At 42.4% G+C, this 21,061-nt stretch overlaps 1 long non-coding RNA gene across 1 annotated transcript; it reads left to right on the plus strand.

Annotated features, from left to right (window-relative positions):
- The first annotated feature begins 8,004 nt into the window (after positions 1-8,004).
- On the plus strand, positions 8,005-18,981 carry LOC133505897 (uncharacterized). Its single transcript, XR_009796359.1, has 3 exons — positions 8,005-8,088; positions 8,902-9,051; positions 18,863-18,981. It is a non-coding gene; the product is annotated as an uncharacterized LOC133505897 (long non-coding RNA).
- Positions 18,982-21,061: the final 2,080 nt, after the last annotated feature.

Raw genomic sequence — 21,061 nt, forward strand, 5'->3', positions numbered from 1 at the left:
GCAGAGGTGTGCTGACAGACAGCCACCTAGCTCAACAACGAGGACTGAAGTGAACTGTGGAAAGGATAACGGACACCCCAGCAGTTCTCCCTGGAATTTACTGGAAGCAAAGCCCAAACATATGGGACATTTAAAAAAAAAGACACAACAGCACCAGATTAGCAAAGAATCTGGTTGGCCTGCGTTGTGGGCCTCCTCAACACCAAGTGAACGGCCACGGACGGTTGTTACAGTGAAGAGCAAGAAAAAAGAATGTGAGTCAGTGCAAAATATTGATGTGAGATTACAAATAGATTTGAGGCACTCTTACAAGACCCAGGCCAAGAATGCTCATCCTCCACCACCACTGAAAAGTATGAAATTGAATTGGGAACCCAAACATTAATAGTTGGTGATGGAGCCATCAAGGATGTGAAACGCTTTTGCAGTGAGAAGAACACCAAAGTACTGTGTTTTGTCTGATATCTCTCAAAAAATCCTCGAGATCAGTGATCAGCACCCAACTGTGATATCTGTCATTATACACACAGGGGCCCTGGAAGTTCTCAAGCAGCAATCAGAAGTACTGAAGCAAGATTTCATAGATATCCTAACAAAAGTGCAAGGGATGGATGCTGAGGTTTTTATAAGCGGACCTCTCCCACTTGTACGATCTGGAGATGAACATTTCTCGAGGCTCCGTCAATTGAATAGGTGCGTAGGCAAGGTGTGCACTGCACTATCCGTGAGTTTCATTGACAATTTCTGCCTTTTTTGGGAGCGTAAAAATCTTTACAAAACAGACGGTTTCTGTCTAAATAGATAAGGGGTTAAGTTATTAGCTGCCAACATTTTCTACATTCACCGCACTTGAAAGAAAATGTTTACAAAACCCAAGTACAAAAGAATCCAGTTGTTCCCAAAGAATCGGAGGAACAAGAGAGAAGGCAAGACGAGGTGCACACAGATTCATGTGTGTCATCCAAACAATCTGATGAGCAAATGAGAAATGGAATATGCCAGCACTTTAAATCTCCCACACCTCTTCCTGCCGGATTGGAGCCATCCACACCTCAGAATCTCCCCTCTATGACTACAACAACCATACAATCCGCAGTAGATGTTGGATCCCCCTCTCTCAGCCTGAATGCAATGTTGGGTCTGATGGATAGGATGAAGACTATTGTCAACAATGGAGTCCAGCCCAATACCACACAAAGATCCTCCTCCCATCCCTCCTCGCCTTAAACCACCATCCACTAAGAAGTGAAAGGCCCCTCCTCCACCCATGAAGACTATCTGTAAATCTGAATGATTTGGGTCTTTTCCAGAATAACTCAGACCCCTATGGAGATCAAGAATTTTTCATCCCTGTAATTACAAGGGACAGAAAGTTGGATAACAAGATATGGCACCAAAAAAGTAGAACTTCCAACTTAGTGAGGATAAAATGTGAGTCTATCGAAGCATTCTCTCCACCCATCTCTGCGAGACTAGCTCTTTTTAATATCAGGTCACTGGGTAACAAATCAATGTTGATCAATGACATCATTACACACTTTGGTCTGGACTTTTTGTTATTGAATGAAACGTGGTTAACAGAAAGTAGCTGCAATGCCATTTTAAATGAGGCAACACTAACAGATTTTAACTTTATGAAAAAGTGTCGAACAGAGCAAAAAGGTGGTGGTATTGCTGTTATTTTTAAATCATTGTTTCAATGTAAAGAAATTATACAGGGTGATTTTAGCTCTATTTAATTTCTGTGTTTTTTATTTAAGGGTGACCCAAAGGTTATCATTTTAATAATTTATAAACCTCCAAGTTTCTGGAGGATTTTTCAGAACTGCTGTCAGTTATTTGTACTATTTTGTCATAACAAGTTATTTGTACTATTTTGTCATAACAGGGGACTTTAACATTCATGTTGACAATAACATCGAAAAAACATCCAAAGAACTTTCTGCAATACTAGACACATTTGACCACTCTCGACATATTAAGAGTCCAACTCACACTCAAGGTCACATACTAGACCTGGTCATCTCTAAGGATGTTGAAATTCTATAGCTTGACATTAAGGTTTGGCTTTTTCTGTCCGTTTTTGTGTATTTTTTTAATTACAGATTCTTCCAAAAGTTCAGACAACCACTATCTCTGTTAGGAAAAGGTACATAAATGAGAATACTGCCACTATGTTTATGGAGACTGTGGCTGTGCCACAGACTGTGAATGCTGAGACAGTTGATGAACTTTTGGACAATTTCACCTCGAAAATCACAAATGCCATGAATGCTGTCGCTCCTGTTAAAACTAAGACCATCCTGAGGCGACCTGGAACACCGTGGTGGAGCACAATGAAGCTCAAGAGATGTAAATTGGAGTTTAGGAAAGTGGAACACAAGTGGAGAACAACTAAACTCCAAATTTACTATGACCTCTACAGACAGTGTCTTTGTAATTTTAACCAAGATTTAGTTAGAGCGAGACAGCAACACTTTTCTGAAATCATCAGTAAGAACCTTAACAATAATCTATTTGCTGTGGTTGACAAGCTTACAACCCCACCCCCCACCGCCCCCACCCCGAATCAGATAGATACAGAACTCATAACAGATGACAAATACAATGACTTTGCCTGTTATTTTAGTGAAAGAATACAATCCATCATGTCAAATGTCAGCACAAATCAGCAAAAAGATAGAACGATCTCACATATGGAGCCACCCAGAGAAAACTCTATTAACTTGTCAGAATTTGATACAGTTGACCAAAAAACTGAGAAACGGTTCAGCAGTTGAAACCATCAACGAGCTGTCTCGACTCAATACCATCTGACTTTTTCAAAACTACTGTGAAGTCAGTGCTACCTGATTTGCAGCAAATAATCAATTGCTCACTTCAGTCTGGTGAGTTTCCCGAAGCACCTCAAAGTAGCTGCTGTTCAGCCTCTTCTAAAAAACAGAGCACTGGACGATTCCATGTTAGCAAGCTATAGACCCATCTCAAATCTCTTGTTCAGAGCTAAGATTCTTGAGAAAATTATTTTTAATCAACTCAGCAATTTCTTGAATTTAAATGGACTTTGTGACAAATTTCAATCAGGTTTCCGAACTCATCACAGTACAGCAGTGTCTCCAGATGACTACAGTTCAATTGAGGTATTGTTCCACTCTCTAAAGCAGATAAATAACTGGATGAGCCAAAAAGTTCTTCAACTAAATCACAACAGAACTGAGACAATTGTTTTGGGCAATAAAGAAAAGAGAATTGCTGTTAATAAACACCTGGACTCTCTATCTTAAAAACCAAAGACCAAGTCCAAAACCTTGGTGTTCTGATTGATTCCGACCTGGCTTTCAACAATCATATTAAATCAATCACAAAAAAATGCCTTCTACCATCTGAAAAATATATCTAAAGTGAAGTCTTGTATGTGTCAAGCAGACCAGGAAAAGCTCATTAATGCTTTTATCTCAAGTAGACTTGACTACTGTAACGGTTTTCTGAATGGACTCCCCCAGAAGAGTATTAAACAGCTGCAGCTCATTCGGAATACTGCAGTTTGCGTTCTGACCCAAACAAAGCGGTCAGAGCATATATCTCCAATCCTAAAGTCCTTGCACTGGCTTCCAGTCAGCTTTAGAATAGATTTTAAAGTTCAGCTACTGGTCTATAAATCACTGAATTATTTAGGTCCTGGATACATGAAAGAAATGCTTCCGGAATAGAAACTCTGTAGAGCTCTGAGATCGACTGACTCGGGTAAAATTGTGGTGCGCAGAGTCCAAAGCAAACATAGTGAAGCAGCATTTAGCTGTTATGCTGCACACAAATGGAATAAGTTACCAAGAGAGGTGAGGTCAGCCCGATGTGTGAATGTTTTTAAATCCAGGTTGAAAACTATTTTTTTTTCTCATGCTTTTTAGAATATATCTATTATATAATTTGCACTGTATGCAGTTTTAATCATCTTTTTTTAATATTGTGTTTGTCATTTTTACTGTTTTTATCCTGTTTTAAATGTTTTATCTCTTTGTTTTCAAATGCCTTTAATCATGTCAAGCACATTGAGTTATCTCCTGTATAAAATGCACTATACAAATAAATTTGCTTTGTTCTGCTTTGCTTTAGGTTTATACTACATTTGTAATTCTGATTGTAATGAAGTCACCGGCCTTGAAACTCACCACACATCACTGGAAATTATAAACACTGATCTAATTTATCTCTGGCAGACATTTGCACCAACCGTCATGCCAGATTTGTCCCTGTCACAAAATGAAGGCCCCAGGACTTCAACAGCAAGAAACAGAGCTCAACAACAAACGTCACCATAAAGAGAAGTCTTCTATGTACTGTGTTGCCCACTCAACACCTCAAGAAAATAAGAATAATATCAATCCAAGCGGTACGGTGGCGCAGCTGTAGAGCGTTGGCCTCACATTTCTGAAGACCGGGGTTCAAATCCTTAGCCCCGCCTGTGTGGAGTTTGCATGTTCTCCCTGTGCCTGCATGGCTTTTCTCCAGGCACTGTTGTTTCCTCCCACATCCCAAAAATATGCACGGAGTGAAGACTCAAAATTTCCCCTAGGTGTGATTGTGAGTGTGGCTGTTGTCTGTTTCCATGTGCCCTGTGATTGGCTGGCAACCAGTTCAGGGTGTAACCTGCTTCTTGCCCGATCACAGCTGAGATAGGCTCCAGCACTCACGTGACCCTCATGAGGATGAGTGGCTCAGAAAATGGATAGATGGGTATCAGGGTACACCTGAACTTGTTGCCAGCCAATTGTAGGGCACATGGAGACAGACAACAGTCACACTCACAATCACACCCAGGTGCAATTTAGAATATCCAATTAATCAATTTTTTGGGATGTGGGAGGAAACCGGAGTGCCAGAAGAAAACCAATGCAGACTCCACACAGGCGGGGCAGGGATTTGAACCCCGGTCATCATAACTGTGAGGCAGAAGGTCTAACCAGCCATTCGTTCATGCCACCCAAAATACTACAATATAATTATTTGGACAATGTTTATTCATCAAATATTAATTCAGCAAACATTGATAAACAACTCAGTATTAATCTTAAGAAATAATTTAACAAAATAGCATTCATTACCAAAGGCAAACTGTATGACCCATTTAGAGGCTTGATCAGAATTGAGTGTTTTCACACTTTATGTTCTGTTTTCTTTGCACTTCAAAGATTCTCTCTTATCGCTCCCATTTGATCTTGGCTTACTCTAATTGAGTCAAGCTTTTCTGCATCCACTCACCAGCTCTCTGTCCATTTGGAGACAAATGCAGAATGAGCACTTGCATTATCGAGCATCAACTCTATTTCTGCCATATTTTGATTTCACCATGTGCTCTCTGCCTTGTTTAAGAAAGCTGATATTCAAATTATAAGGCACAGAACAACAGCAACATTGTATTGAGGTACAGGTTGGGCAAGAACATGTAACTGTAAAAGATAACAATTAGAATTAAATTTGCCCAAGGCCAAAAGTTATAAACTTCACTGGAAAGACTTTTGAAAGGAAAACTGGAAAATGAGCTTGACATTTCAATATCAAATAACCAGGTGAGAAATAATAATTACATTAATACAGTGAAATGAATGATTTATTTACTGACTGTTGTGATTAGCCGGCAACCAATTCAGGGTGTACCCAGCCTCTCGGCTGAAGATAGCCGGGATAGGTTCCAGCATGCCCATGACCCTAATGAGGATTAGTAGAACCGAAGATGACTAAATTAATTAATTAATGATTGTTATGGTTTTCAAGAGGTGGCACGGTGGCCTCAGAGTTCTGAGGTCTCGGGTTCAATCCTGGATCCGCCTGTGTGGAGTTTGTATGTTCACCCCGTGCCTTCATGGGTTTTCTCCAGGCACTCCAGTTTCCTCCCACATCCCCAAAACATGCATTAACTGAAGACTCTAAATTGCCCCTAGGTGGAATTGTAAGTGTGACTGTTGTCTGTCTCTACATGCGCTGTGATTGGTTGGCAACCAGTTCAGTGTGTACCCTACCTCCTGCCCATTGACAGGTTGGATAGCCTCCAGCACTCCTGCGACCCTTGTGAGGATAAACGGCTAAGAAAATGGATAGATGGATGATTAATTACCCAGTGACCGGACATTAAAAAGAGCTAGTCTCCCAGAGATAATCGGAGACATTGGTTTTATAGATTCACATTTTATCCTCACTAAGTTTGAAGTTCTACTTTTTTTATGCCATTTTTCTTTGACAAACTTCCTATCCCTATTAATTAGAGCAGTCAAAAATGTCAGATCTCCGTTTGCATCCGAGTTATTCTGGTAAATACCTTTAACATATCAGTAATATTCAAAGATGGGCTGTAGTCACTGATGGTTTAGCTGTACACACACCTGCCTTTGGTGCAGGCAGCATGGGATCGATTCCTGGTCAATGATGGTGCCGATATCTGCCCTGCGACTGGCTGGCCACCAGTTCTCTCTCCCCGGATAAATGCAGAGGGGTTGCGTCAGGAAGGGCATCGAACGTAAAAACTGTGCCAAACAAATATGAGTGTTCATTTGAGATGACACGCTGTGGTAACCCCTAACAGGACAAACCGAAAGAAACACATGCATTCAAAGATAGGCAGCATGGTGGATCAAGTGGAAAGTGTCGGCCTCACAAAACCCAGGTTCAATCCCAGCCCTCCCTGTGTGGAGTTTGCATGTTCTCTCTGTGGCTGCGTTGGGTTTCCTCTGGGCACTCCGGTTTCCTCCCACATCACAAAAACATGCAACATTATTTGGACACTCTAAATTGCCCCTTGGTGTGATTGTGAGTACGGCTGTTTGTCTAAATGTGGCTTGTGATTGTCTGACAACCAGTTCAGGGTGTACCCTGCCTCCTTTCCGTTGACAGCTGGGATAGGCTCTGGCACTCCAGCGACCCTTCTGAGGATAAGCGGCTAAGAAAATGAATGGATGGATGGATGGATGGATGGATGGATAAAAGATAAGATTCTTTATGGATTAAGAAGGGGGCATTTCGCATCTCAGTGGACGGTGGTGTCAGGCCAGGGGGGATTAGAGAGGAGTTTGGTGTAGGGTGGCCTGGAGTCCAACACTGACAATAGTCTTCACCCTATCCGTCAGAACTAAAATTGCATTAAGGCTAGTAGAGAAAGAGTTTTGCATTGGGCTTGGCTCCAATGGGGCAGGGAGAGGTGTGGAAAATTTAAAGTGCTGGTTCATCTCATTTGTCATTTGCTCCTCCGATTGTTTCGATTACCCCAATGAGTCGACCTGCCCCTTGTCTTGCCTCATCTCTTGTTCCTCTGATTGTTTGGGAAAAGCTTCATCGTTTTAGTTGTGTACACATTTCTGCCATTTTCTTTTTGGGCCGTTCAATGATGTAAATAGTAAAAAATGTTGGCAGCCAATACATTAACTCTTTGTCTATTTAGACAGAAGCTGTCTGCCTTGTGAAGACTATTTTACTTTTATTGCACTTTCATTATTTACTGAAATATGACCTTATACATTTAATCAACAGTGTTGCCCATTTGCTAATCAGACAAGGATGTGTTGTGGAGCCGGTGGTTGTCCTTGATCTTTGTACGCAGAAAACCGTCTGGTGCCATCCTCCTATCGCAGGCGTTGCCATGGAGACGAACGACACCAGATAAGGAGCGGAAAGTTACCATCCCGGCCAAGGATCTCACTTCTACCATGGACCCATACATATAAAAACCTTGTGTTACTGGGCAGCTTTTGTCTTCTTCTTTGGCTATCCTGCCAGAAGAAACAAGTCTCGTGTGTGGCAGATACCAAGATAAGACCCGGATGTCTGTACTGCACATTCCTTTGTAATAAATCCATTTGCTGTTAACTTTTTCTAATCATTGGTCATATCTTCCTCGATTCGTGAACACGTGTAGGGTCCTTACTCGCAAATCCCTACAATTTGGTGACCCTGACCGTAAGTCGAGGGAGGTAGACGAGCATTGGCCGTCGACAGATGAGATAAAGAGAGACATATGAGAAACACAGGAGTGTTATACGGACAAGTCGAGGGTGGTCGTCTGTGCTTCTGACTTCTCCAGGTTGCGGCCAAAACCAAAAGGTAAGCAGGAGTCTGTTTGCTGTCGAATTCTGCATATTGAACTGCCTAAATTTGAAAAGTCATTGGTATCAGATTGTTCATGCCTCATATGAGTTATTGAGAATAAGAGACTAAGAGAATAAGAGAATAAGAGAAAAAGAGAATAAGAGATAAAGAGAATAAGAGATAAAGAGAATACGAGAATAAGAGATAAAAAGAATAAGAGATGTTGTATATCCCGTCGTAGCTGACGTATATTGTAGAGGTACAATTGCACTGTGAGGTTCACCTGTTACACCTAAGGGGGATGGGATCCCTCAAAAAAAGAGGGTTTGCCGTCGGTTTGAGCCTGGGACGGTACAAGGTGGCATCCGAAAAAAACGAATAGTATAGGCTAATTTGTTGCACGATGGGAATTCGGTTGGGTTTAGTCGAAGAAGAGTGACCACTAAATTACAAGAAATAATCACGGATGGTGAATTTGATCACGAATGTGCTGAATATAATCCAACTAAAGATGAAATGTACATTGCACTTGAGTGGCAAATGATGGTTAATGTTGACAAAAAGAAACAAGATAAAGAAAGGAAGCGTGCATTAAAATAATAGCAAAAGCACAACTTTGGCAAAATTCGTGATTCAGACAAACTGACGATGAAGTTATAGGACAATGACAGAGACGATGTAAATATAATATAAATATAAATGTAAAAGACTATAAAAGATGTAAGCGACATATTAGATAAGGGCTCATGGAAGTTAAAGAGGTGAACGAAGAAAGGTAGACTGCACATTTAATGATGGTGACGGAGATGGATGTTGGAACGCGACCAGGAAACTATCCGGTGCTGGTAAGGAGCCCATGAGGAAAAGAAGATGGAGCTGAAAAAAGTTGTATTTTATATGTGGACGCGAGGGAAGGACTGCAAAAATGAGAAAAGAGGCACGTCGAACACACACGCATGAACGCGCCCTGAATCACACGTAAGTACACCACACACGTACACACACACAGGGGAAGCAAGAGGCGCTGAAGCTCGGTTGGTGATTTGATGTGAAGCGTCCTCTCGCATTGGAAATAACACGATGACTATTATATTATTATTATTATTATTATTATTATTACATTATATTATGGCAGCATGGTGATGCAGCTGGTAAAGCTTTGGCCTCACAGTTCTGAGGTCCCGGGTTCAATCCCGGACCCGCCTGTGTGGAGTTTGCAAGTTCTCTACGTGCCTGCGTGGGTTTCCTCCCACATCCCAAAAACACGCAACATTAGTTGGACGCTCAAGGTTGCCCGTAGGTGTGATTGTGAGTGCGACTGTTGTCTGTCTCTATGTGCCCTGCGATTGGCTGGCAACCATTCCAGGGTGTACCCTGCCTCCAGCCTGTTGACAGCTGGGATTGACTCCAGCACTCCCCGCGACCCTCATGAGGATAAGCATTAAAGAAAATGGATGGATATTATATTATATTATTATATTATATAACAACCAAAAAAAAAACAAAACACTACAAGGTTGAGAACATTTCTTTTTTCTCAGGCTTTTTAGAATATATCCACTTTTTGATCATATTACTTGCACTGTATGCAGTCTTAATTGTCTTTTTTTAATTGTTTTTGTTATTTTTATTGTTTTTATCCCATTTTAAATGTTTTATCTCTTTGTTTCCAAATGCCTTTAATCATGTAAAGCACATTGCGTTACCTCGTGTATGAAATGCGCCATACAAATAAATTTGCTTTGCTTTGCTTTTCAATGATGCCTATGATAGAGTCTCCGGCAGGTCCAATATAAAAGCCGTTTGATCTTAAAGATGTTGATTGTCTTGCTCGCTTGCCTCATCTCTCTTCTGGTGGTAATGCATGGGTGTCTAGTTTTGTAGAAACTTTACAGGGGTATACAATCTGCATGGGAGACTGGAGACAAGCAGCATCTAGATAATGCATTAGTATTGAACCCCGAGAAATCGAGACAACTGCAGGTATGCTTAACGTACCCAATGGAACCGTATTGAGAGGACAATTCGAGCGTCTGGCAGCAGGTATCAGAGAGAGGTTCCCCACTCCTGTTACAGTCGCACCCACTTCTTTCCCCTCTGTTAAACGACCCACTTGAGCACTTGACGAAGCTTACTAAACTTTGGACTGAATCGACTGGACATCACCCTGGAGGCTATGTTCAGGACTGGGATCCTGGCAGGTCTCCCTGAACCAGTACAGACCACTCTTAAAGCTGACCCTGACCTCCTGTCCGGAGATGAGCCTAGATTTAGACGACACTTAGTGCATCACCTCAAAATTTATTCAAGCCAACAACAGGGTGAGGATAATGAAATTACTAAACTCCAAAAACAACTTCTTAACTTAAAAGTAGCACAGGCAAGAGGTAAAGATCCAAAACCACACCAGATGTAATTTTTTGGCAGACACAACCACCTAGACAGGCAGGTGGGTTCTAGGGTAATAGCCGGGGTGGATACGCAGGAAGGCATGGAGGGGCCGGGGGAGAGTGCAACATGAACGTGATCAAGGGTGTTTTGGTTTTGGTTCTCTCGATCACTGGATTAAAAACTGTCTTACACCTCCTCCACCTAAAGCTCCAATGCAAGGGCATGGTGGCTGGTCTGACAACTGAGGGGCCCAAGGCAGAGGCAGAAATGACAGCTTTGGCAGCCCACCCTGGCAGCAGAATGGACAGCAGCAGGTTGGACAGTACCACTAGGGGTGCCCAGGAAGCCAGGGGTCCGGCGATGCAGGTGCCATGATCTCCATCTCTGTTGCGGGGCGAAAGTGAACACTCTCGTTGACACAGGGGCAACACACTCCTCACTCAACATCTCGCTCCCGGACATTTTATTGTCACAACACACTGTGCAATTGATGGGCTTCTCAGGGACTCAACAGGCCCTGCAATGGATTCAACCCCTAGCGACAATCTTGGCTGGACAGACCTTCCACCATTTGTTTGTACAGTCACCACAAACACCAGTGGCAGCTGACACCATCTGACACTCTGGAGAATGGCTTATGACACCTGTGAGTGAACTTCAACTGTGGACATTTATTGGGCCCGACTTGAACCAGAAACACCACTCAAACCTGGTCTCATACATCAATTTCTGTTGTGGAAGCCCTGGTTAAACACTCTTAGGGCTTACCTGCCTCCACTAGATCCATACCATTGCACACTATATTACGACCTCAACCACGATCTAATACACATGGAAAACTTTGCATGCATACAAGGTGATGCTTGGGACATTACATCCGCACATACATACACAGCAAGAGAGGGTGTAGCAGCATCCTGCTCTCTTACACCAGATCAAGTGACATGGTTCAAAATGCAAGAAGAGTCAGTACCGTACATTTCACTCGCTCTGTCTCCAGGACACGAGGCCCGGCAGCTGGGACCTATGGCGAAACGACTGACTCAAATGACTAACTGGGAGGACACAGCACTCCCTAACGTACAGATCTCCAAATCTACAGATTCATACTACATCATTATTCCTGATGCACCTCTGACAACTAATATCACCCTATTAGAACACGAGACCCTAACTAGAGAACACGGATGTGACTACTCTGACCATTATGACACCAAGTCAATGTAAAACAAACTGCCTAATTTAGTTTGGTCCTCAGGACCCTTTGATGTTGGACATTGTACTAAGACAGCAGACATTAAACTCACTGTTTTTCTAGGATCTCATTTTTACAGACCTCAATATCCTTGGCCCGCGGCTGCTAACCAGGGGATGGAGGACACTCTCACTGGCCTGTGGAATTCTGGAGTCTTGGAAACATCCACCTCCTCGTGGTGTACACCACTCAGGCCAGTTTTAAAAGCAGATGTTAACACTTAGTGTATGGCATATGATTTGAGAGCTGTTAATGATGTTAACGACCACACCATTGTTACCTCTACCACACCACAGAATGTTGTCTACCCTCACACCTGGTTTGAAATACTTCATAGCGATTAATTTGGCAAATGCGTTCTTCTGTGTCCCACTCACACTCGAGTGTTGACACTTGTTTGCATTCAGATATCATTATTTTTTAAAACAGAATTAGGGAGCTCCATGTTTTCAGTTCATCTGTTAAATTATTTCACAAGTTAAGTCATCTCACAGAGACATCTTTCTTTTATATGTATTTTATACGTATTTTAGATTTTTTTTTTAAATGCCCGAGTTCCTCTCAAATGATTCCAACTCCTTTGTTTTGAACAGCATCTGAATACTGTGATCAAGTAGACTGTTGCTGATTTTGGATATTACCTGTCCGTGTCATGGCCCTGCTGGACCTCATCGGCGGTAATTAACCCCTGGTATATATATAGGATCTAGCGGACGGTCTGTCTTTGCCAGATCGTCACCACCCATTCCTTGTTCCTGCACTTCCGCATTCCTGACGCCAATCTCCCGTGTACTGACCTCCAACTGTTTCCTGACCAACCCCTTAAGCCTGTCGCTCCTGTTCCTGCTGCTTGTTCTGACTGACTCCCCGGCTACTGACATTGGAACAAATGAAAACTTTCTCCTAACTGCCTTCCTGTCCATCGAGTCATGCATGTGGGTCCACCGTCGAGGTCTGGTTATGACAGAATGATCTGGCCAAGACATGTACCCAGCCAACTCGGAAGCCATCCGTCGCTCGTGACAGTTCCAAACCAGATGCCTGGCCGAGCAGGTGGCTGCTCTTCAGATAACAAACCAGAGGCTTCATGAGATCTGTGCCCGGCTGAAGCCATGGCTGGCTTCCCAGGCTAGTGCCACTACCACCACGCCAACGGTGGCCGCCCCGGCTCCTACCTCAGCCCAGTTTACTCCAACTACCCTGCCAGCCGCGGAAATTTAGCGTACTGGAGCAACACCTCTCTCCCAACCCAAACGTTTTTCCTGCGACTCAGGTAACGTCAGACCCTTCCTCGCTCAGTTGTGACCTCCACTTCGCGCTTCAGGTTTCTGCCTTTCTGACGGACAGCGCACGGATCGCCTTCATCATCTCCCACATGACGAGAAGAGCAGAGGTGTGGGCCACGGCGGAGTGGAGTTGCAACTCCGGAATGTGTCACTCGTGGACGGCTTTCGTCTCCACCATGATGCAGGTGTTCGAGTACGCCTCGCTGGAACCCAAAGCAGCAGGGATGCTGATTATATTACGCCAGGAACAGCGCTGCGTGGCTGACTACGCCATCGAGTTCTGCATCCGGGCAACCAAGAGCCGATGGAACGAGGACGCCCTTCTTGACGCCTTCTTCCAGGGGCTCTCTCCGCAGATCCGTAGTCTTCTCATCGCCGTGGACCTCCCTACCTCCCTGCATTCACTCATCGCCCTGGCGCTCAAGATCGACCAGAGACTAGCAATCCAGGGACAAATGGACGCGCTTGTCGGAGGAGAGATGGGAGCGTCCGCCCGCCGGCTTCCCTGCCACTGACACCCACACCCGCGACGGAACCTATCCAGGTGGAAGGACTCGACGGCCCGGCAGAGGAGTGCCTGCGACGTCGGCGGGAGGGATGCTGCTTCTACTGCAGGCACTTGGGCCACTTAGTAGCCCACTGTCCAGTCAAACTGAAGCATCCCGGCCTCAAGATCACGACTCTGGTAAGTGCAAGATACACCACAGCGGAATCGAGTCGAGCGCTGCTCCGGGTCACCCTAAGCACGGAGGGCCGTTTGTGTTCCATCACAGCGTTTATTGACTAAGGCTCGGACGCTAATTTGATTAACCCTCGTGTAGTCAAAGCGTTGGGTGCGGCAACCTTCCATGCACAGCGGTTCCGCAATGCGTATGCGGCTAATTGCAAATTCCTCTGTCGGGTGATTCACCGCACCCAAACCCTAGGGATGACATTTACGGTTCGCTCACATGAAGAGAATAAGCTTTCACATGTTGAACTCATGGAGCAGTGACATCATCTTGGGCAGCCCATGGCTTAAAGAGCACAACCCACACATTGACTGGACCACCGGTCAAATCAGGGCATGGGGCGAAGAGTGCAGCAAGGGGTGTTTCGGGACTCAAGAGGAGAGGAGTATTCAGATGGCGCCCGTTGACATACAGGAGTCAGGGCCTGTACCGGAGTTACCCGCGGTACCATCCTGTTATCAGGACCTCAAGGAGGTCTTTTCTGAAGCTATAGCTAAATCCCTTCCCCCACACCACCCGTACGATTGCGCCATTGAGCTCCTGCCTGGCACCTCACCCCCTCGAGGGAGGCTCTTTTCTTTGACAGGTCCGGAACACCAGACCATGAAGGAGTACGTGGAGGAGTCGCCGGTGGCAGGACTCATTTGACCATCTTCCTCACCGGCTGGAGCAGGTTTCTTCTTCGTAAAGAAGAAGGAAACCTCACTAAAGCCATGCATCGATTATAGAGGGCTCAACGACATATTATTAATAGGTACCCTCTTCCCCTGATCGCTCCCGCGTTTGAACTACTTCAGGGGGTCCCGATCTTCACGAAACTGGACTTACGAATGCGTACCACCTGGTACGCATCCGGGAGGAGGATGAGTGGAAGACGGCATTCAATACCCCTACGGGCCATTATGACTACCTGGTCATGCCGTTCGTGCAAACGCACACCCGTGTTCCAGAACTTCATAAATGATGTGCTACGGGAGACTAAACAAAAACGTGTTCGTCTACCTCGACAACATACTGATTTTTTCCCCAGACGTGACCTCCCACATCGGACACGTCAGGGAGGTGCTACAACAACTGCTAAAACATCAGCTGTACATCAAAGTGGAGAAGTGGGAGTTCCACCGATCCTTCATCTCATTCCTGGGATTCATCTTGGCGGAAGGACAGATCCGAATGGACCCCAGTAAGATTGACGCGGAATCTTCAATGGCTCACTCCCACCTGTCGCAGGGATGTGGAGAGGTTCATCGGATTTCCCAACTTCTACTACAATGCATGAGACATGCTTAGATGGAAAAAGATGACATGCTGTGGCGACCCCTAACGGGACAAGCAGAAAGGAAAAGAAGAAGAAGTCAAACGATGTTCTAGTTTTTTTTTCCTGGACTATAGAGAGTTGTGTCATCAGCAAATAAGACATTGCAGATCTTGCAGGTATAATTTTTAAAACTTCTGTATCTACATTTCAGCTCTTTTTGTCTCAGTCTTATCGTTCATTCATTATCCTCACAAGGATCATGGGAGAGCCAGAGCCTATCAAAGCTAGCGTCGGGTGAAAGGCGAACTACACCTTGAACTAGTCGCCAGTCAGTCGCAGGGTAGATATCAACACCATCACTGAGCGTGAATCAGTAACACGCTGCCAACACCAAGGTCAGGTGTGTGTATAACTTCACCATCAGTGACTGTTCTCTTATCGTTTTTCTTCTTATTCTTGTAAAAGGAACTTTCGAATTACATTTTGGGCCCTTTGTATTTTAGGCACTGGTTTTGTAGTTTTGGAGTAGTTTGTGGTGTTGTGGAAGTGATTGTCCCTGAGGAAAATGGCTGTGATATTATTAGAATATGTTGGCCTCATGCATTTTTCTGTAAAGGAAGCATCAGACAATGATACATACATTTAACGGCTTTACATCGATTAAATACTGCTTTACCTCAATAATTATAGCTACAGCTTAAACTATACAGAAAGCAAGTCAACATTTCAAACAACTCCGCATGAGGTATATATCTTATAAATTTAATTTAGCTGTCTAATATTGCAGTCTAATTCTTTATAAAATGCACTACATTGCATTGAAGTCTCTACGATATGAATTTGTGATGGAAGTCTGACGGTAGACTAGTGGTTTGCCAGTTTGTCATAAGGAGCCATTTACCAAAAATTAAAAACATGGTTAATATTTGTTCGAATCCTGTCCCCTCCCGTCTGGTGTTAGCATGTTCTCTCTGTGCCTGCGTGTCTTTTTTCTGGGCTCTCCAGTTTCTTTCCACATTCTAAAAACAAGTATTAATTAGAGACTCTAAACTGGCCTTAGGGTTGATTGTGAGTGCTGTTGTTTTCCTCTAAGTGCCCTGTGATTGGCTGGTAACCAGTTCAGTGTGTACTTTACCTCCTGTTAATTAATATTAATCATTTAATTAATGAATAGCTCTTTAAATTCGTTGCAATGTGATGTGACAAAAACTCACAGTTCATTTGTTATTGCCTGTCCCCTTGTGTAATTGTAATCTATCTATCTATCTATCTATCTATCTATCTATCTATCTATCTATCTATCTATCTATCTATCTATCTATCTATCTATCTATCTATCTATCTATCTATCTATCTATCTATCTATCTATCTATCTATCTATCTATCTATCTATCATCTATCTATCTATCTATCTATGCATATTTCCAATGCATCTGTTCATTGCCAGGTTTAAACAGCTGTAAACCTCAGCCTGAATGGATATCCTTTATAAAATATAGATTAGTACCTGTGGCAGCCAGTATTGATGGTTCTGTCAAATGAAAAAGAAAAGTCTCAGTCCAAGATTGTTATCTGAACCATGTAAGGAAACCTTTTGAAGTTACTCCCATGATCTGCAGATGGAGAGGTGACAGGAATTTGCTTTGTGCTGACTTATGACCGTTCCTGTGAAGAGGAAGAATTTGACTTTGTAATGAGGTACTGACACGCGACAGAATAGACCAAGGAGGATAGACAGACCCCAGTCAAACTGTGGACTAACATTGAATTTAAAATTACCCTGCATACCACAGGAAAAAAATAGTTAAGATAATACTTCTATAAAAATGTAAATACATTTGCTTGACATTTAGTAAGTACTTTGAACAAATGCTGAATATATCATATTTTACTGCTGACAAAGGTTTTTAGGTGTTACTAAGTCCTTTTATTAATAGTATCAACTGTCAATAAAGCATATAAACTGCATTTCTTTGACAAGGTGTCACTATGAAATTAACTGTTCAAGAGGTTAATGGCAAGGGGAAAGAAGCTATTCAAGTGGGCTGCTTTCAGTGTGCAATGTTCAATAGCGTCTAGGAGCTGAAAAAGGAGGTGTCGTGAGTCAAAGATATTTTAGCCTGTCTTTATCTTAGGTATTGCTGTATGCATGTCCTAAAGAGTGGGTAGGGCATATAAGGTTACAAAATGGCATGCAATTAATTAGTATTTGAGTGCTCTCGTTGCTGTATGAGCAGAACTCCATCATAAACAAAGGACCCCCTGTATCTTACAAAATAAATGGTATTCTGTTTCATCAAATTACAGGTAATCGCAAGTCTTTGTGTGTTTCGTTTTTTCTTACAGAGGCTAAAGTTAGTTGGAAGAGGCCATAAATGCAAACCCAATTCCAATGGAGTTGGAATGTTGTGTTCCACGTAAAAAAAAAAAAAAAAAAACAACAATGATTTGCAAATCATGTTAAACCTATATTTGAGTACACAACAAAGACAAGATATTAAATGTTCAAAATTATGTTATTGTTTTTCGCAAAAACCATTAAATTTGTTTAAAGGCTGCAACACGGGAGCATCCCAAATGTAAACAGGCTAATTGGGAAATGGTGGGTGCCTTCCCAGAATTGTTCACAAGCAAGGTTGACCTCTTTGTGAACAAGTGCATGAGCAAATAGTCAAAGACTTTAAGGGCAATGTTACTCAATGTACAATTGCAAGGATTTTAGGGATTATCTATGGTACATAATATCATTGAAAGGTTCAGAGAATGTGGAGAAGTCACTGCATGTAGGCAGCAAGGCCAAAAACCAACATTGAAGACCCGTGACCTTCGATCCCTCAGGTGGCACTGCATCAAAAACCAATATCATTGTTTAAAGGATATAACGACATGGGCTCAGGAACACTTCAGAAAATCAATGTCAATAAATACAGTTCAGTGCTATGTCTGTAAGTGCAAAACTCTACTATGCAAAGCAAAATCCATTCATCAAAAGCACCCAAAACTGCTGCCAGCTTCTCTGGGGTTGAGCTCATCTGAGATGGACTAATGAAAAGTGGAAAAGGGGTTCTGTAGTCGACGAGTCCACTTTTCAAATTATTTTTGGACATTGTGGATGAGGAAAACAACCATCCGAACTGTTAAGTTAAAAAAAACAGGGATTTGGAAATGGCATGGGTAACATACAGATCTGTGAAGGCACCATTAATGCTGAAAAGTACATACAGGTTTTGGTGAAACATATGCTGTCATCCAAGCAACTTCTTTTTCGTGGATGTCCCTGCTTGTTTCAGCAATACAATGCTGCATTCTGCACCTGTTACAAAAGCATGGCTTCATAGTAAAAAAGAGCAGGTAGTCAACAATTAGTGTCCTCCATCCATCCATCCATTTTCTGAGCCGCACATCCTCACAAGGGTCTCGACACTGCTGGAGCCAATCCCAGTTGTCATCGGGCAGGAGGCAGGGCCCCTTAAATGGTTCCCAGCCAATTGCAGGGCACACAATTAGTTTCCTCAATTCACAAATGTTTATTGAATGTTGTTAAAAGAAAAGGTGACGTAACTCAGTGGTAGACACGACCCTGTCCTCTCTTTTTTGGAACGTGTTCCAGGCATAAAATCTATAATTAGGTATTATTTGCAAAAAACAACAAAATTGATCAGTTTGAACATTAAAAATCTTGTCTTTTTTGTGTATTCAATGAAATTTGGGTTGAACATGATTTGCAAACTATTGTATTCTCCTTTTATTTATGTTTAACATAATGTGGGTTTATAAAAATGCTGGCCTGCACCTTCATAGCATTAATAACCTCACCCTGTCATATCTTGCTGTCCTATATTTTGCCATACCCTCTGTCTCCCTCAGATCTTCATCCTCCATCCACCTCACTCATCTGTACATCTGGCCACAATGAGGGAGAGTGCCTTCAGCTGCTGTGCCCAGTCTTCAAATTTATACCCGAGAAACACCAAGTCAGTTTGAACATATATTGTCTTTGTAATGTATTCAATACAATGATTTGTAAATCATTGTATCAGTGTTCTGTTTTTATGTATGTTTAACTTCTTTCAAATTGGGTTTGTACAATCAAGTTAGCTCTAACGAGACAATTTTAAACTTTATGAACGTTTTTATCACTCACCATCTTGTGGTTTCCCCCTCAATATGGATTGTAATTTAATGCTGTCAACTGAAAAAAAAGTGTGAAAGCTAAGTGTACACAGAAATCTATCACAGCATAATTAATGTTTTATTTCATTGCTTTCCATGTAACATTTGAACTTGGACTACTAAACTATGAATAAAAAAGTAAGGGATATCAATTCACGCATGTTTATGAACAAGCTTTGCATGAACAATCATCTACAGCTACATCTCCTCTACATCTACGTCTCATCATCTCGATGACTTCCCAGCAATATTTTTTAGTTACTTCAAGCACTAAAAGCTTTGCATTGTTCTGTATATTGTTCTATTAAAATACGAATTGGATATGATGAGTAGCGGCACTCATCTGGGTCTTGTTTTTATTGTAGAAGCAAGTAAGTGTAAAAAGATGACAATGAGGCCCCTACTTTGTCTGCTCTGTCGAGTTGGGACATTTAGATTTTTGCTCCAGCCATTAATTTTATCACCAGTTATAACTTTGTGGATAGAACCAAACCGTTCACTACATGCTTGTGACCACTTCAAGGGCTACTCAAAGCATTACTACTGCGCCACATGTCACGAGTCACCAATAAATTCAGCAGCACAACTTAATAATAGAAGTGCATGCATGGCTATGGCTATATATGTATGTACTCTAATGGAAAGTAGAAGAGGAACTTTGTTGTACAATCTGTCATAGTCTGTGTTTTGTTTTATTTCGTCTTTACATGTATTCTTGTTTGTCCATGACTCTTTTTATGTTTGTTCGTGTCTGTGCCATGTTAGTCCCCAGTTGTGGTTTTTCTAGTTTTAGATTTAGTTAGGGTTTCTTTGTTTCTTTGGTTAGTTTGTTTTTTTTCCCATGAGCCTTCTATTCCAAGTTGCCAAATACTTTCTCCCCGCCAGCTTGCCACACGACTATTACACCTATAGAAAGACCTTGTCTCTTTGTCAGCGAAAACTGAACAAAAAGCCCGAACTTCCGGATCCAAGGTTTTTATAGCTTTTTGGTGGAACATTCTGGAAAATGTTGGCTGAATCCACGCCTCATGGGAAGGGCTTCCCTTGGTTCATCCTATCGGGCCCCATTTGCCATTCCTGGTTTGACTTGTCACGCCCTTCTTTAGCTTCGCTCAATTTTGTCATTCTCCCTTTAATTAATAAATGCATCTTTAAAAAATATAACCACGACTCGGGTTTGGTTTCACCCTAGTTTTGAACAATAGCATAAATGTATCAACATTCTTGTGAATACAATTCTCTCATGCATTCTCAGGCTTGTTTTAGTTGGTTGCTCATCATGTGTTGCCTTGTCTGAGAGAGACAGCCATACACAGGTTATATTCTTTTCACAAAGCTGTTTCAATGCATCTTATTTTCTGCTAAAAGTTTAATGGAAAATAGTTGAAATCTATTTCTGCTTGCAGGTATCCTGCGTGGTGATTCGAGTGTGACGGGCTTCCTGTTCAATAACTTGATGCTGCAACCGTCTTGAAAAACGTTGGGTGTGACCTGACAGCTGCATCCTGTTACCGTCTTTATATCAGAAATTAGATATAACAATAATTGGGTTCTTAAAGTTGCTAACCCCGATATATTTATGTAATACAAAGATATGAGAAATAATCGGGTTTATATAAGGTTACTGACTTTGATATACGTATGCAATGCAATGAGAAGCTAATTGGGTAGGCTACGTTTATCAGAGATCTTTGCCGTACTGGTGACCCAATCAAGTATAAGTTTGTTTGGCGACATCTGGTGTTAAATTTGAGAGTTGGTGCTCGGGCTCAGCTCAACACATGAACCGAAGCCACACACCCCAAATGTTATCAATTCGCTCCATTGCTATTTGTGGTATGGCAACCTATCTCACAGTATGTTTGGAAATTAGAGTTCACATGTCAGCATCCA

The sequence above is a fragment of the Syngnathoides biaculeatus genome, chromosome 9 (genome assembly GCF_019802595.1).
Source record: "Syngnathoides biaculeatus isolate LvHL_M chromosome 9, ASM1980259v1, whole genome shotgun sequence".
In the NCBI taxonomy this organism is placed as follows: Eukaryota; Metazoa; Chordata; class Actinopteri; order Syngnathiformes; family Syngnathidae; genus Syngnathoides; species Syngnathoides biaculeatus.